The sequence below is a fragment of the Salmo salar genome, chromosome ssa21, assembly GCF_905237065.1.
Source record: "Salmo salar chromosome ssa21, Ssal_v3.1, whole genome shotgun sequence".
In the NCBI taxonomy this organism is placed as follows: Eukaryota; Metazoa; Chordata; class Actinopteri; order Salmoniformes; family Salmonidae; genus Salmo; species Salmo salar.
Window position 1 is genome coordinate 2218462 of NC_059462.1, and position 19337 is coordinate 2237798.

A 19337-nucleotide genomic window follows, 5' to 3' on the forward strand; every position below is an offset into this window, starting at 1 on the left:
AAGTAAGATTTAAGTTGTATTATGCGTCCCGTTCACATGCATGATGTAATACATCAGCACAAAGTATTCTTCATTTTATTGCCTGCCATAAATTATTATTAATTATGTTGATTTTGTCACACTTCGATCTGTTTCACCTGTCTTTGTGCTTGTCTCCACCCCCCACCAGGTGTCTCCATCTCCCCTCATTATCCCTTGTGTATTTATACCTGTGTTTTCTTTTTGTCTGTTGCCAGTTTGCCTTGTCCTGTCAAGTCCTACCAGCGTGCTCCCGTGGTTCCTGTGCTCTAGTTTTTGGTTTTCTTAGTCTTCCCAGTTCTGACCTTTCTACCTGTCCTGATCCTGATCCTACCCCTGTCCTGTACCTGCCTGACTCTGATTTGGATTACAACCCTTTGCCTGCCCCTTGAACTATAATAAACTCTGAGACTCATAGTATCCGCATCCTGTGTCTGCATCTGGGTCTTATCCTGAGCCGTGATAACCACAATTAACAATGACAAATGCAGACTGTTATAACTACTTTAGCAGTAATATTGTTTTCAGCCCAGGATCAAGGTGCTTTGTTTATGCTCTTCAACATCTACTAAAACACACAGACAGCTTCATTACATTTTATTTGCTATAGGGGAAAAAAAGGGATTGACAAAAATACGCAGCTCTTTTGGAATCTCTCACCATGCGTAGTTAAGCAAATTTGATTGGAATTAAGCATGACTTCTTTTGGTTGGGTTTTAATGAATGCAAATCAGCCATCTACATCCCTAAGATTAATTTCAGCCAATTAAAAAACAAAGCTTGTTGGAAAGGGTAAAATGTTTCAAAGCAGGGGTAGCAAAGCAGTTCTCTCTCTCTCTCCTCATCTTCGTAACTTGCACTCAGGAGATCACCCCCCCCCTCAACTTTGATCATTAGCATGAAGTTACAGGCAAGCACTATGAATACCAATGTAGTGGAAAAACACTGTTTCTCTTTTACTGCTTGAATCTCAAAGTTGCTCCCCATCACCCCAAACACAGAGACACACATTTGAATACATTCGTAATGTATTATGTAGTAATATACTCCAGTGATGCATAAACAGTGATGCCTCAAGAGACAGGTGAGTGCTAAATATAGTGCCAAATAAATGTATGGTACCTTCTTGGAATGTCGCCTTTTGAGCAAGGTCATAGAATTGAATAATCTCTTATTCAGTCTGACGTAAACCTTTATGACGGCTCATTGCGATATATTGGCCTTACAACAATGTCATAGTGCCATAGGACACAATGCCACATGCAGGAGACAAAAAGCTTATAAACGTTAACAAATGTCAACGTAAGAATGTGTCTTTGTCAGGCTCACTCTGTCATTACATACCATTACGGACTAGGCCACGCTAGGCTAATCGGTTTGTGCATCTCTCGCCGAGAACCTCCTTCATCGATTTGATCTCACACATCAAAAGACAAACAGCAATGCCAGTCAGCACCTTGCTCCGTCAATGTCATTCCTTGAAGTGATTCCTACCGCATGTGAATCTTTGTGGAGGAATCCCAGAGCAGAGACAAAGGACAGAGGTAAGGATAGAGGGATGGAGGGAGGGGAATGGAGTATTTTACAATCAGATCTATTGGCATTTTCTGAAGGTGATTCATGTACGGGAGGAAAGAGTGAAAGTGAAAAGAAAGTGTTTCTCCCCTGTTCATGCACCTTACCGAGCAGCCGGAGAACGTTGATGCTATAATCCCACTGTTTCTACCTGTTATGGGCCTTTCATTACTGTTGTCTTTTCAAATGAATTCTCCTGAAGAGTGAGGGGATAAGTTGATAGTGTAATCAGAACTCTGCTGAAAGTTCAAAGTGCCACGAGAAACCCTTTGTGTTCCTTCCCTTAATCATGCCACTTGCGTAGATCTGCCACCCGGCGTACGATGGCGAGAATTAATATTTGGCCTCTGATGCATTCTTTTTGAAAGAATAAAGGAAAGTGAAGGAAAAGCATTATCTATTCAAGGAGCGCAGGGAATACTCCTCTTCTTCTCTCTATCGGTGTGAGCCACACATTTCTGTTGTAGCTGCTGCATCTCATTTTGTCTAGTGAAGATCACAGGGCTGCAGAGTCGCATATTTCAGAAAGGAGAGGGGAGATTGAGGAGAGTGGGAAATTGTTCTCTTTTATTAGAACCCTATGGGAGAGTTTAGTAGAGAAAAGCACGCTATTGAGCCTATTTGCATCATGCAGCGGTGAATAGATATGATTTTATATTATGTTATCTTAAAATTAGCTACTGTACTGTAGCTACTCACAGTACAGTATATTTTTGTCTAACTATCTTGATCTTTTTGTGCAGTAAAGATGTACAGTCATTATGTGATAGCATCAGAGTGATGAAGTCCACATTGACCATTTTTATAATACCACTTCATGGTACATATGGCATCAGAGAAAAGCTTTTAAAGTGTTTTGTGAATACTGTAATGTAAATGCCCAAAATGTAGCGTAGTTGTTTCAATGCTCCCCTTTGTCACATTCTATATGTATTTTCATTCTCTCTGGCCCTGTTTTAATAATCTATTAGCTTTGATGCCGTAGGCTCTCTCCATTTTGTTCGGCAAAAGCTCATTGCGATACAGTTGGCCTTATGCTTACTTTATGCACCACGGACTACATATTCAAGTTCACCAGAGCAGAAGGGTGCAGCCTTTAGAAGCATTTTGACCGAGTCATTATGAAACGAATGGTGTTCATACATTTGTAACACTGCAATTGCAACCCAGCCATCAGTGCAAAATGTGCCTAGCCCGAGTTCCATGAATGCAGCAAGACAGAAAGTGCAGAGCAAACACATGTATCCCTTTATTTCCACACATAATGCTACAACAGATGTTTATTATTCTGAGGGTGAAATCAGTGAAAGGCTATTCAGGCCATTTGTTTCAGGCCCGGCTCGGTTTAACGACATAAAAAAGAAAAGAGGAATAATTTGCACAGTCTTTGAGAATCCACACAATCAGCCTCAGTGGCTTTAAAAGCATTTTAATTAATCGTCTTCAAATTGCGTTTCACTATTTAAAAAATAGGGCGAGCGGAAGGAGAAAGAGAGACCAAGACTGAGAAAGATAATCTTTTGGGTGTTGGGCTACATTGTGCGACCGTGAAGAGATGCGGAGGAGAGATGGCGAGCCCAGGGGACAAGCGCAAGGACAATACTGTCTCATGAGAGGATTTGATGCTGCTGAACAGAATTTGAATATGTAAAGAACAGGGAAAAGGAAAAAAGGGCACAACATAGTCCTGTGTTCTTCTTATGGTCCATAGAGGAACAGAAAAGGGACAAATTACAGAACATGTTGTGCCAGATCTGGGTCCTGTACTCAGTTGGTACCTGATTTTGTATGGTTTCACGAGTTTAAGGACTAGACATGAATATTTACTGAGGAAATGGAATGGATGTGAGAATGAGGACCGGATGAAGCCAAGGGCTGCAGATGAATGATCCGGCGGGGTTAACTCTGTAGGGTTTGGCTTGGAGTCTCAGGAAGACCTCAGCATCAGGTCAGGGCAGTTAGGCTGCTGTGATGAAGGCAACCCCCCCCCCCCCCCCAGAAGATCCTTGAAGGAACCTAAGTAAAAAGGAGAAAGAAGGTGGAGAAGGGGTGTCATGCCCTGATCTGTTTCACCTGTCCTTGTGATTGTCTCCACCCCCTCCAGGTGTTGCTTATTTTCCCTGGTGTATTTATCCTTGTGTTTCATGTCTCTCTATGCCAGTTTGTCTTGTCAAGTCAACCAGCATGTATTTCCCGTGCTCCTGCTTTTTCTATTCTCTCTTTTGCTAGTCTTCCCAGTTTTGACTCTTGCCTGCCCTGACTCTGAACCCGCCTGCCTGACCATACTGCCTGCCCTGACCTTGAGCCTTCCTGCCACTCTGTACCTCCTGGACTCTGACCTTGTTATGATCTTTTTGCCTGTCCATGACCATTCTCTTGCCTGCCCCTTGGATACTAATAAATATCATAGACTCAAACCATTTGCCTCCCATGTCTGCATCTGGGTCTCGCCCTGTGCCCTTGTAAGGGGAGGAAAATGGATGCGATTCAAAACAAAACGGGTTTAAATAGGGTGGTAGTGGGGATTAAGGGACTGATGCGGTAGGTGGAGAATAGTGGGGAGGGGAAGGGGCCAATCATTGTGGTGTGGTTTTCATATAAGCCCTTGTGCTTCCAACCACACCTGCACACTGTGTTAAAAGAAATGTTTTATCTGTATTCTCTATCACTTGTTTTCTTTGGTATAAATAAAAAAATAATAATCCTAGTCTTCTCCCTCCTTGGCCAGGAGGGAGAAGACCACTTCTGGCTCGTCAAGTGCAGAACAGAGGTGTGAGGAGTGCTAGGAGTAGAGATGAGGCCGGGAGAAAAAACAAAATTCAGGCTGTCAAGCAAATATCGGACAAAGGAGGGGTCAGGGTGAATGTCCATTTCTCCTGGAGGAGGCAGCGAAGTCAGATTTTTTTCTAGAAGGAGGAAGAGAATAGGGAGGAACATCGAGCAGAGCCAGAGCAGAGGGAGCTTCAGGGGCTGTTGAGCGTGGGGCAGAAAGGGTGCAGGTGATGGCAGGGTGGGATGGCCAGCCACAGAGTTCGCAGGTGAGGGAGACTTTACCGGTGACAAGCTCCACGTCGAGGGCACCCCAGTATGTCATGATGTTCCACTGCAGGAGCCTGGAGGCAGTGGCTGCCGAGAAACAGCAATGGTAGACGTAAAAGGTTGCACCACCAAAAAGGACAGCCAGATCCATGATGATGGATTGGTAGTTGTCCAACTCATGCCGGCAAGAGCGATGGGCTGAGCAAATCAAATCAAATCAAATGTATTTATATAGCCCTTCGTACATCAGCTGATATCTCAAAGTGCTGTACAGAAACCCAGCCTAAAACCCCAAACAGCAAGCAAAGCATGTGAAAGAAGCACGGTGGCTAGGAAAAACTCCCTAGGAAAAACTCCCTAGAAAGGCCAAAAACCCTGGAGTAGTGAGGGTCAGTGGAGCGTAGGGGCACCTTGAAGAAGCTGCAGTCGATGATGCAGGGTAAGACCTGTGCGGGAGATAGAGAGTGGCAAGAGACTGGAGGCGGATGGAAAATGAGGGAGTTGGGTGGAGGATGAGCCGGGGTGGCTGTAGAGAGGGAGTGGTGTGCCAGAGGGTGGGGTTGGGCTGTGGCCTGCAGCATAGACTGGAATAGAAAGGCAGTCGGTTCACTGAACTGGTACAGGGTCGCAGCTTGGAGGGAGGTGCGCCGGTAACTGGCTGAGTCAGTCGAGATGTGAGAGGTCGTTGCTGGCAGAGAGAAGGTGAGACACTACAGTTGTGGCAGCGGTACCTGAGAGAACAAGAGAGGTCAACACTGGCAGACACTGGCATATGCTGGAACAGTGGTCACGGGGCCAGAAAGACCTGAGATGGGGAGAGGAGCCAGAGGCTCTTAAGATAGAGCATGCAGGGTGGCCGAGAGGTCAGCAAGACCTGAGGGAAAGAGAAAGGTTGACACTGGCAGATATAGAGGGTGAGCCACTATTAGAGCAGTAGTCACGGGGCCAACGAAATGTGTGTGGGGGGGCGGGGCTGTGAAGATAGAGCAGGCAAGGTAGCTGGGAGACCATAGGGCCAATCGGGAAACCAATTGCAAAGCCGACGGAGAAAGAACGTGAGAGGTGGGGGGTAGAGGAAGCAGTATGCTAAGAGAGAGAGAGAGAGGCAGTCGCTGGCAGAGAGAGTGGGTAAGCCACTGCTGAGACAGCGGTCTCGGGCCAGCGATGCCGGAGAAAAAAGTAGGCGTAAGAGGCAAGGAAGCCTAGTGGCCAGAGCAGGCGTACAATATGGGGAGGGCACTGCTGGCAGTGGAGGAGACAAGGAAAGGGAGGGAGGGAGGGAGGGATGGATGGATGGATGGATGGATGGATGGATGGATGGATGGATGGAGAGTGGGAAGAGCTGACGACAAGGTAGACAAGGGGGTGGGGGGATGGGAGGATATAGAGAGAGATGGAAGGCCCTTGGCAGGGGACAGAGCCATGGCGTCCGGGATGTTTACAGGCTGCGTCTGGGCGGAAGCTGCGTGCTTACCTCCCAGAGATCCCACATATAGGGGGACTAGTTCGGCCTTGTTGTCAGAGGGTATGCTGACTTCTTCCTCTTGCTCGGGAAGAGCGGGGGCTGATATCCCAAGGAACACTTGAAGGGCTAGAGACCAGTGGCCGAGCAGAGAAGGGTGTTGTGGGCATATTCCACCCACACGAGTTGCTGGCTCCAGGTGGCGGGGTTGGCGGAGACGAGGCAACAAAGGGCCGTCTCCAGATCCTGATTGGCTCACTCCAACTGGCCGTTAGATTGGGGGTGGAAACCAGAGGACAGGCTGGCTTGACGACCCAATGATGGTGCAGAACGCCTTACAGAACCGAGATGAGAACTGGGGACCCTGATCGGAGACCATGTCGAGCGGAAGTCCATAGGTCCGGAAGACGTGCCGCACCATGAGCTGGGCCGTCTCCTTGGTTGAGGGTAACTTGGGAAGGGGAATAAAATGGGTGTCTTTAGAAAACCTATCCACCACCATCAGGATAGTAGTGTTGCCGTTTGACGGGGGAAGCCCAGTAACAAAATCCAGGGATATATGGGACCAGGGCCGGTGAGGAACAGGGAGTGGTTGGAGAAGGCCAGCTGGAGCTTAGCGCGGAGTCTTAATTTGTGCACACACCGTGCAGGCAGCGAAGAACGCGGAAACATCTGTCACCATTGAAGGCCACCAAAAGCACCGTCGGACGAAAGCCAGGTGCTGACGGGAGCCTGGATGACAGGTCAGTCTGGAGGTTCCAGAACCGGGGAACGGGCAGAGTCCAGGACAAACATCTGGTTAGCCGGAACCCCTCTGTGCTCTCTATACCCCAGACGACTGCAGCCGCTAGACAGGAGGTAGGGAGGATGATCTCGGGGTCAGGCGGAGTAGTAGCAGGACAATACAACCGTGAAAGTGCATCCGGCTTCAGGTTCTTGGACCCCAGGCAGTAGGAAAGTAAAATTGAACTGGGTGAATAACAGGGCCCAACGGGCCTCCCTAGAGTTGAGGCGCTTGGTGGTGCGGAGATATTCCAGGTTTTTATGGTCAGTCCACACTAAGAATGGGTGTTCCGCCCCTTCCAACTAGTGCTTCCACTCCTCCAACGCCACCTTGACGGCGAGGAGTTCTCGATTTCCCACATCATAGTTCCTCTCAGCAGGGGTAAGATGATGGGAGAGGAAAGCACAGGAGTGCAGCTTTTGGTCCTGGGCAGAATGCTGGGACAGGACAGTCCCCACTCCGATATCCGAAACATCGATCTCCACCATAAACTGATGGGACGGCTCCAGATGGACTAAGATGGGGGCTGTAGTGAAGGTCCAAGAATGCCTGGTCAGCTGCTGGTGACCATGTGAAGGGAACCTTGGGAGAGGTGAGTGCTGAAAGAGGGCAAGCCAGGATGCTGTAACCCCGGATGAAGTGGAGGTAGAAGTTAGCAAACCCCAGGAAACGTTGCAGCTGCACTCTGGATGTGGGTTGAGGCCAATCCACCACCGCTCTCACCTTGTCTGGATCCATCTATATATGTCCTGCAGCGATGACATATCCAAGGAAGGAGATAATGGAGCAATGGAACTCACACTTCTCTGCTTTAACGAAAATCTGGTTCTCCAGGAGACGCTGAAGGATGTGCCAGACATGGAGGACATGTTCTTGAGATGACCGGGAAAAGACCAGGATGCCGTCGAGGTACACAAATACTAACTGGTTCAGCATGTGATACTCGTAGGGTGATAGGAATCGTATTGCGGCTGACTCAGCCAGTAGAGTGCCCATCCAGCGCTCTGATGTCCATAGGAATGGAGAGGGGCTAAATGGTGATACCAAGCTCTGACACCAAGATAGTACCGATAAAGCTTTCATCATCCCAGAGTCAATGAGCACCTGGAGTGATTTGGCCTGGTCACCCAAAAACAGGGTGACATGAAGAGGGGTGCGAGTAATGGGACATTGGAAAATCCCCATAAGGCTCACCAGAGTACTTGTGACCTACTGATGAGCCTGGTCTTTTCAATGAACAGGTGGAAATATAATGTCCTGTAGTTCCTCAATACAGACAGCTCCTGGTGTTCAGTCTGCGTAAACGTTCATCCGGAGACAATCAAGCCCTTCCCAGTAGCTTGGGCTCTGGAGGAGGCGAGTAGACTGCACTCGGCGATTCCCTGAGCACTCAGGTGACGTCGGAGTCTCTCGGAAATGCCTTCGGGGGTTTCCGAGATTCTTCGGCGTCGAGGTGGGAATCAAGGGCGAGCGAAGGCGACGGGACAGATTCCCTCTCCCTCCTACGTTCTCATAGCCGCCCATCGAGGTCCATGTGCAACTCCCGGGCTTCGAGCTCATATTTGATCACCTCTGAAAATCCGTGAAGAAACATATCAAACAATACTTCCAGGTTCCTGGCACTCTCAGCCACCAACGTGCAAAAATCCACCACGTAGTCTGCCACACTACAGGAGTCTTGACGTAGCTGGAGCAGCTTACGAGCAGCCCTCTTCCGGACAACGGGAGAATCGAACACCTTCTGTACTTCCGCCACAAACTCCTCCAGACTGAGTCAGATGGCGGACTGTTGCTACCACAGCGCCGTAGCCCAGGCGAGTGCCCTCCCGGACATTAGCGTTATGATGTACGCTATCCTCGACTGGTCCGAGGGAAATGACGAAGGCTGGAGCTCGAAGACGAGGGAGCATTGGGAGAGAAAGGCCCGTCAAGTTCCAGAATCTCCAGCATAAGACTCCGGAGGAGGTAACCGCGCAATCCGCGGAATTGCTCCAGTAATGTATTGAACGCCTGGTCATGGTGTTCTGCCAGGGTATGGAGTCCCTCCATAAGACATTGCACTAACTCCTCGTGTCTTCCAATGGTAACTTCTTGCTGGGAGACAGAATTGTGGAGCTGGTCTGAGTCTGCTGGGTCACACCTGGCAAGTTCGTACTGTCAGAACTCAAGATATGACCCAGATGCAGACAACTAGAATCACAGATGTTTATTGACCCAAACAGGGGGCAGGCAAAAGACAGGTCAGGGGCAGACAGAGGTCTGTGATCCAGGGAAGAGTCAATTAGGTACAGAACAGCAGGCAGGCTCGGGGTCAGGGCAGGCAGAGGTTTGTAATCGGGTCAGAGTCAGGCAGGTACAGAACGGAATGAAAAATTAAAGGAGAGCCGCACACTCTAGGAGCTCAGATGCAATAATTGAAAAACCTAATATCCAACTTTTCGACAGACAAGCTGTCTTCATCAGGGTATAATAACAAACACTACGGGGTGACTAGTTTATATAGTATCAAAGGACACACACAGGTGTCTGTAATCATGGCCGGGTGTGGCCTGATATCATTGGTTAATTCTCATATATTAAAATAGCATACAAAAAAAATAAATGGATAGCTTACGATCATACAGTTGAAGGCGGAAGTTTATATACACTTAAAACTCGTTTTTCAACCACTCCACAAATTTCTTGTTAACAAACTATAGTTTTGGCAAGTCGGCTAGGACATCAAATTTGTGCTTGACACAAGTCATTTTTCCAACAATTGTTTACAGACAGATTAATTCAGTGTATCACAAATCCAGTGGGTCAGAAGTTTACATACACTGAGTTGACTGTGCCTTTAAACAGCTTGGAAAATGCCAGAAAATTATGCCATGGCTTTAGAAGCTTCTGATAGGCTAATTGACATCATTTGAGTCAATTGGAGGTATATCTGTGGACGTATTTCAAGGCCTACCTTCAAACTCAATGCCTCTTTGCTTGACATCATGGGAAAATCAAAAGAAATCAGCCAAGACCTCACAAAAAAATTGTAGACCTCCACAAGTCTGCTGCATCCTTGGGAGCAATTTCCAAGCGCCTGAAGGTACCACGTTCATCTGTACAAACAATAGTACGTAAGTATAAACACCATGGGACCACGCAGCCGTCATACCGCTCAGGAAGGAGACGCGTTCTGTCGCCTAGAGATGAATGTACTTTGGTGCGAAAAGTGCAAATCAATCCCAGAACAACAGCAAAGGACCTTGTGAAGATGCTGGAGGAATCAGGTACAAAAGTATCTATATCCACAGTAAAAACGAGTCCTATGTCAACATAACCTGAAAGGCCGCTCAGCAAGGAAGAAGCCACTGCTTCAAAACCGCCATAAAAAAAGCCAGACTACAGTTTGCAACTGCACATGGGGACAAAGATCGTACTTTTTGGAGAAATGTCCTCTGGTCTGATGAAACAAAAATAGAACTGTTTGGCCATAATGACCATCGTTATGTTTGGAGGAAAAAGGGGGAGGCTTGCAAGCCGAAGAACACCATCCCAACTGTGAAGCACGGGGGCGGCAGCATCATGTTGTGGGGGTGCTTTGCTGCAGGAGGGACTGGTGCACTTCACAAAATAGATGGCATCATGAGGGAAGAAAATGATGTGGATATATTGATGCAACATCTCAAGACATCAGTCAGGAAGTTAAAGCTTGGTTGCAAATGGGTCTTCCAAATGGGCAATGTGTGACGCTCGTGGTAAGGAGTAGACCAAGGTGCAGCGTATTGAGTGCTCATGATAAATATTTATTTTATCTCAGAACACTAAAGCAACCACAAGTGTTAAACAAATCTAAATATATTTTAGATTTTAGATTCTTCAAAGTAGCCACCCTTTGCCTTGATGACAGCTTTGTACACTCTTATGATTTAACACATTTGCCTCTAGAAATGTGTTCATTTGCTGGTAGAAATGTGTTCAACATCCACTGAAGTAGCTAGCAAGTTAACTAGAAAGTTACATTAGTTTCCGTGATAACCAAAAAAACAGACTTGCTAGTTAGCTAACCAAGCCATCAGTCGTAGCTTTTGAAAATCAAATTCAACAACGCCAATAATGTTTTCAATTCGACTTTTACTTTCAAAAGCAGCTCAAACATAGAACATGTAAGAATTCATTGTATCCATTCTACCGTGCAAATATACCGTGCGTTATACGGAAACAACTATGCAATAATGCCATGGTATAAATACAATATGTACTGTATATGGCTCTGGAGAAAGCTGGGTTGCTTCCATGATACACATGTACTGTATTCATATAATTCCAACATAATCTACAAGGATGGTTCCATTTGCGTAAATTTGAGTCTACATATAGGTACTGTAAATATGATATAGAGTGATCGAGAACATAAAAATAACATACAGTGTGCAGGTGAAGCATTTATGTGTATTAAGACACATGGCTGTGGTTAAATAAAAGTAGTAGATAGACTCTGCTCAGAGGTGCAGTCTTCAGTACTTTCAGTTTGAAGTCATATTACTGTCATACAGCTAGCATTGAATCAACACCATTTATGAACAGGCCATGAAGAGAAAATGCTACCGTGTCCCTGGTATCGACCATATAGTATGGAAGACCAATATCCATGGGTTGCTGGTTCAAACGATGGAGCCATACACTACTGTAGTGCCCTTGAGAAACACACATATGCTGAATAGCCTCGGTGAATAGCCTTCGGCATAATGGCTATTAAGATGTATTCTGTAGCTCTTCTACCGCCTATGTTGCTTTGCATAAAGCTATTGGCTGAGCAAATAAATTATTAAATCATATCATTATGTATTGGATCGATCAGATAAGGCAAATGTCCCTGTCCTCATGTGCATTTCCTCCCTCCCTCACCCTCTCTTTCCTACTCTCTCTCTCTCTCTCCCACTCTCACTCTCTCTTCCTGTGTGTTTGCTTTGCTCATACTGAGCTTTATGTATGCCAGCAGAGCTGATTTCTTGATTCCAAAAGGACAAGGCATCTCATTTCTTGTCACTTGTCTCCTAAATTCCTAAAGGTACAATTAGCATTTTCTTTGAAATGTTGAAAGGTTCATAGATTGATATTTGCAAAAATGCAGCAAGATGTTTTTTGAAATGCTAATGCTGACATTTATTAACTTGTATTTCAGGAATGCCCTACTACAACTACCGTGTTTATGGATTGTAAAACTATTGCATACATTTAATGGAAATAAAATAAAAATGAAATTGTTTAGACACAATCACCATACGATAGCCAATGCACTGAGTGTGTAATTTAGTGTTCCGTGGCAGTGAAATATTTTTACTGGCCTTGATTTACGTCCTGTACATGGCATTTATAATGAGACCGACCAACCAAAGTTCATTTCAGTGTTCCAGGAAACTACATTTGTTGCAGCTCTGTTTTTCCCTCCCTGCCTCCCTCCTGACAGTTTTTCCATTGTGAAATAATGTCAGCACTTTCCCACCTTCAAAGTCCTTTTGTTTTCCGATCTATTAACAATTCTAATTATACAGGAACACTTGTTAAGTAAGCCCTGGTAAATAAGGCAGGAAACACATTATTTCCTTTTAGTGCAGATTAAAGGTATTGTGTTGTGCGGTTTTGAAGCTCGTTAATGAGGTAGTTTTAAATATAAATGTTGGCAGCAGGGACTTTAGTACACCGCTGACTGCTTTAACGGTAGTAGCCTACGCAGTTGATTTTCCTTGATGTTTTTAATTGGGGAATGTTATTTCTCTCCCGTAATAATAAAATACATCTTTCCATGGTCCTATCTGTTAATTAAGCTGTTTATGTGAAGAAAGAAAAAAAATGGGATAAAATCACATTCTATCTGATTAGAGTAAGTGATAGGCTACATAATAGCTTCGTTGTTTTTCTTGTGTCCTTCTGTTAATTAAATAGCTTTGTATCGTTCCTTGGAATGTTTTTCCCAGTCACAACACACGTTTGCCTCGAATACGCTTCTTGGGATAGGCTCGTATCTTAATTGTGGATCGGTTTTCCAAATGCGGTTCAATTTCCTCAACAAGACAGTTTCTTTTAACCGCTGGTTTTAAGGCCAACAACAACGTCAAAGCTGGGGATGATTAAAGCAATTAAAGTTTCCCTTTGTTTTCCCAGCGCAGTGAGATAGCGGACCGCTGTGTTTGTACAGAATTTATTCAACATTACTAAATGGAATTGAATCTGTCATTGGCAAAGTTTTTCAGAGACAATTACCTTTTAGCCTGGCAAACACTGGTTTCACTCAGCCTTGCGTCTCTCAGCTTATGGCTGTTTCTGATTAGCCCTTCGATGTCATCAAACTGAACTCCAAAATCCTCCAGCAAAGAGAGAGGGAGAGAAAGGAAGTAGCCTAGCTTAAGCATAATTTTACTGTCAGAGTTTTTCAATTAGCATAGCACATTTCCCCCATTAGATAAACTGCCTTCAGAGAGCTGACTGGTCTAATCGGTTTAATGTCCGTGTCAACTGTAATCTCCCGATTCTAAAAAGAAATCCCTTAAGGACATCACTCGCATACACACTCTATCATAAGATAGTTCTTTAAAAGACATGATCAAGAGAAGCTTTTAAGGACGGACTGAATGGTGATGAGATGTTATGTATGTGTGTGGTATATTACGGTTGTATGGCTTTAAACCTTCATGGAGTGTGCAGTGCAAGTGGGGGTTTTCACTTAGGAAAGTTTTATCAATTGTTCTCCAATGTCACCCCACTCCCCCTCACATCTACTACAAGACTATGGTACTTGCCTATGGAGCAACAAGAGAAACTGCCCCTTCCTACCTTCAGGCTATGCTCAAACCCTACACCCCAACCTGAATACTCTGTTCTGCCACCTCTGGTCTCTTGGCCCTCCCGCCCCTACAGAAGGGCAGCTCCCGCTCATCCCAGTCAAAGCTCTTCTCTGTCCTGGCACCCTGACCATCTTCCAAAAACATCTTAACCCCCCCCCCCGATTGAGGAAAAATGTACTTACTATGACTGAGTTATGTTGTTGTCCCATCTAGCTATCTTAAGATGAATGCACAAACTGTAAGTCACTCTGGATAAGAAATTACAAAAATGGTAAATGACAATGTAGGCTCCATCCATTCTCCAGGATCTATCTATCCATTCTCAATCCATTTTCCATTCTCCATCCACCCCTTTCCTTCAGGCTGTCACTTTGCTCAATGTCACTCCTGGCCTACTGGACTCCAAAATGTTTTACGGTCGTAGAGGACAGGTTTTTTTTTTTTTTTTTTTACAAAATCTTTATTTTCTATATAAATGGCATGCTATAGAAATGTTCAGAAACTTTTTTGTGTGATTTTACTCGGTTTGGAGAAACTTACCCCACAAGCGATAGACATTCTTAGGCTGGTTCGGCAGTTCGGCAGTATGCCGGCATGTATACAACACAAACAAGGGCTCAAAAAACACCCCAAAACGTCCTTTAAGAAACGGCAAAGTTCCCAGTATAGTGATGCAGGCCTTAAAAATATATTTTGCTATGGCGACCATATTGCCTACATGCCTAGCTTGGGACAGTTAGCATGTAGCGACTACACAATATATACAAATCACACATTGTTGCCCTATTGAACGATAAGGAGTGCAGGAATCAGACCATTTAAATGCAGCTCATTGCCCCTATCATACACTACTTGAGACTGTATGATTTAGTCATTGTCCCCTCTCTCTGTCTCTCTCTCTCTCTCTCTCTCTCTCTCTCATCACTCTTTCTCTCTGTCTACCAACCCTCTCTTTCAGCATCACTCTCAAAGAGTCACTCCATTGATTACCCTTCCTAAGGCCCAGGAAATGGCTCATGCATCTTGTGTACATTATAACAAATGTTCTCTTTGCATTACAATTGAATTGTGATTGTTATGTTCAATCAATGGAGAAAGGTCACGGGATCGCTCCTGTCAGTGCTTTAATGGAGAAGTCGATGGGGATTCATTTTAATCACTGCGGCTGTGACAGAATGAGCACAACACCACGAGGCTGTCGATGGCCCGGTAATTACTGCTGTTTATACAGGTTTTACCTCCTCGCCACCGCGATTTAGATCTCCACAGATCTCTCTCTCAATGTAAGCGTAACTGTTTTAAAGGTGCATGGCATCCAATTCAGTAGATTATGGAACCATTAAGAGTGTTCTAATTCTGTCTCTTACCTCCTTGCCCACTGCTATATACACATTAACAACAGCTTCCTAATACTGAGTTGCACCCCCTTTATCCCTCAGAGCAGCCTCCATTTGTCAGGGCATGGACTCTACAAGGTGTTGAAAGCTTTCCACATGTTGACTCCAAGGCTGGATGTCCTTTGCGTGGTGGTCCATTCATGACACACACGGGAAACTGTTGAGTGTAAAAAACCCAGCAGCGTTGCAGTTCTTAACACACTCAAACCGGTGCGCCTGTCACCTACTAGCATACCCCGTTCAAAGGCACTTAAATATTTCATCTTGCCCATTCACCTTCTGAATGGCACACATACACAATCCATGTCTCCAATCCAATTGTCTCATGGCTTAAAAATCCTTCTTTAAAACCTGTTGGGGCTCGGGGGCAGTATTGAGACATTTTGAAAAAAATGTGTGTTTTCCATTATGTACAACCACCACCTCTTCTATAATGTGATACCTTGAATACATGTGATTTTATGGTGTCATGGATGATGATGAATGGGATGAGAGTGATGGGCATTAACACCCCTCTTGCTGCAGGTGATCAATGACACCACAGGAGCAGGTGGACTTCGCTTCAGGCATCTGCTTCCCTGAAGGCCCCCCGGCTCTGTACCCATTCTCTTTAATGGTCTTCCTTCCTTATCTCCTTTCCTTATAAAACTGCTGATCAGTGTGGACCAGGGCTCTCCAACCCTGCTACGGTCCTATAGGTTTTCACTTCAACACTAATCTAGCACACCTGTTTCTAATACTTTGCGGGTTGATAAGCTGAATCAGGTTAGTTACAACTGGGGTTGTATTGAAAACCTACAGTACTCTAAGAACAGGGCTAGAGAGCCCTGGTGTGTACTATATGGATAAGGTATGGCCAAAACTGTCACTTGAACTGAGACTAAGCAATATGGTGCGACTATGAGCAGCAGTGAAGCCAAAGATATTGCAGAGAAAGCTTGAGACAAGAGGCTGAACTCTTCAGCATACTTATAAGCACCTGTGCATGTGTTTAGGGGTTCTTTCCCCTCTCGTATAACGTACTAGCTGTGTGAAAGGAAATGCTGGCGAGTCTAGCCTCATGCTTCATCCTCTTTGTTTGTGTTAGAAGTTGCATCGCTTCTTGTGGTAATGCCATATCACTGAGTCTACCTTTAACTTCAAGTGCTATATGCTGGATAATATTTACAGGAGGTTGGTGAGGGGAGGATGGCTCATAATAATGACTGAAATGGAGTCAATGGAATGTATCAAACACATGGAAACCATGTGGTTGATGTGTTTGATACCATTCCAGCCATTAGTATGAGCCCGTCCTCCCCAAATGAGGTACCACCAGCCACCTGTGCTGGATATCTATCATAAAACTTTATCTTAGCAAATCTGTTGTATTCAAAGAAAATAAGTCATTGAAACCTAACCACAGTCTTTGGCCAGTTGGCATGTTCGCGTTGGGTGGTAGTGGTGGCGTTGCAGAAAACATGGGGTCAAGCCAGTGTAACCTTGGAGAAACAAATATTCAAGATCAATACCGGCCTTATTCCGAGCATCTAAATGTTTGAAGCTCTGGAAGCACCTTCTCCCTCATTAGCCTTGTGTAGAAGAATGGTTAGGTGATTAATGGATGTTGGGTGAAGGGACATTTAAAGGACTACACAATTTCTCTGCATCCCAAATGACACCCTATACCTTATATAGTGCACTAGTTTTGACCAGGGTCCATAGGGCTCTGGTGAAAAGTAGTGCACTATATAGGGAATAGGATGCCATTTGGGATTAAGCCCATCACTTCGGCTTTCAAATGTCATGTAATCATAGTAGGGGAGAGTGGTTTGCCACCAAGTGCTAAGTGATGTTGCCGAAAATAAATTGCGGTGGAAATATAATATATGGTGAGTATGATTCTTTGTACGGAGCTGCATACACCAACTCGGCACAATTAAAGTTATTCATCTCCCCGTTTTTAGTTCATCAATTATATTGTTATACACTTAATGTCCATAAAGGGATGATATATGATTGGTCTAATTATTTCTTATTTACCATGCTTTCTAAAGCATATCAATTATGTTAATACCATGTAATTAAAACACGTTAGCGCACTACAAGTTGCTGGCTGTATTACTGACTATGAAAATTATTTTAATTAAATAGCCAATTATAGAAAAATCCTAACCATGAGAATTGACATTTAAATTAATTTAATTTAAATTGCTTTTCAACATTGTTTTATCAACGCTTTACGGGGTGAATAAATTATTACATCAAACAATATACAGTGTCATTGATCATGCAGAAGTCTTGTCTCATATCTATACATATTTAAATACTTGGCTGATGCCATGCCATACATCAGTTTTGGGGTGATTACAGTTGGACAGTACTCATTTGTTAGCAACACTCTCATTTTGTCGACTTTCATGTACTTGTTGAAACTCAACAGAGTAGGTAGAGACTGGCAACCAACTACACACCATGATGGTTGTCAGAGTTGATCATTTTCTACCTGCTAGTTGTGGTAGGGAGAAATGACAAACTTGACATAATATTATGCTTTCCACAATCAATTACTGTAATTTAATGCTGACAAAAACAGTTTCCATCTTCTTTCATCCCACAAAACACTACTTGCCAAAGAGATTCATGATAGATTGGCACTTATAATACATAAGAAGGAAATTCATTGTTGTTGTTCAACATAAGGGAGAAAGAAATATGTTATGTTTTTTTCTGCCAATGTGCACTCATACATTTCAAGATCCTGTACAACTTTTCAAGGCTTGACATGAAGACAATATACAGAGAAACCATGTTTTCTACAAGTGGTAAGTTCTCCATTTGGGCTATTGTGGCGGCTTGTAAGGTATGATGTGGCTACACACACTAACACCACAGTACATACTTCATCTGAACAGCTGCATTGGATTGAGAGTAACAGTAGGTATCACACAATACATGTTTATATATATATATATATATATATATAAAAACTGGGAAAAGCCCACCCAGCGTGTTAAAGGGCCTTTGAATAAAAAAAATCACAAGCATCCTGTGGTGCTTTTAAAGGTTTTAAATTTCATCTTTTCCACCCTATTTTTTCTCCTCTTCAAGAACGCTAATGGGAGTCATTTTTCAGATATTACAAGCGCAATGATTTGCAGTTAACCCATGCAAACATGAAAAATAGTGGGCAAACTGTTGTGACATTCATTGTATATAATGAAATCTTAATACGGTGCATATTTAAGCGAAAGGTTAGCAACATAAAGGGCAAATGGATTGCCTGGCGATGAATTTTAAGTAGCTATTGATTTTACACTACAAGCCACCTCTTTCTCTGAATGATAATTTTTAAACGCTGATCTGACACACAACTAGGATGCACTTGGTGTTAATTCAGAGTATGTTTAATAAACTATTTACACATGTCCTATAAATGATCTATTAATGGTTCATGAATTAAAGTTATTCATGTGTTATCGCAATTTGTTAGTCAATGATGATTTTGAATTGCATGTATAGATGAGTATCAGTGCAGTTTGCTTATGATATTATTGTTACAAAATGTCATTAAATCAAAATACATACAAATACGCTAATGGTTTTTGGTTGCCCTAGTGGAACACATTCATTAGACAATATGCTGCTTGGCTATTTTATTAAAGTTATGAATATAAGGCTTGGAAATCAAGTTGGCTGTACCTTAATATGAATACCAACATACAAAAGGAGAAAATTGGTGTAGCTAGTGTTTAACTCCTGATTATTTAATAATAAATAAATATAGTTTTTGTAAATCATTAACACTAGAGATGTGCTATTATATATTGTCTAACTTTTAAAGGTACAGCTCTGCTCTCCATCTCCGACTTACAGTTAAGTGTGACACACATTGTCCTGACTTTAACACATACAACCCTGTAAGAAAAACAACAATTTAATCATAACACTTGTGTCTGCTCTTCAGAGCATTAATATTATTTATTATTTTAACCTTTTATCCCATTCGTCACAATACACTTATGCGACACCTGATTACCAGCATGCATTACTAGCTTCCAGAAGCACCTCTTTAAGAGGTGTTGAGATTAGGGAAGTGAATGCATAGGAAGCAATCCATTTTATCAGTCAATTTCACACTTCACCTGTCACAGAGTACTCACTTATGACAACCGTCTTCATATCCAATGAGTACCTAGGCCTATGTGTATCTAGATAGCTGGTGCAGAATTTAATTGAGATAATGGCGCTAAACAGTTTGC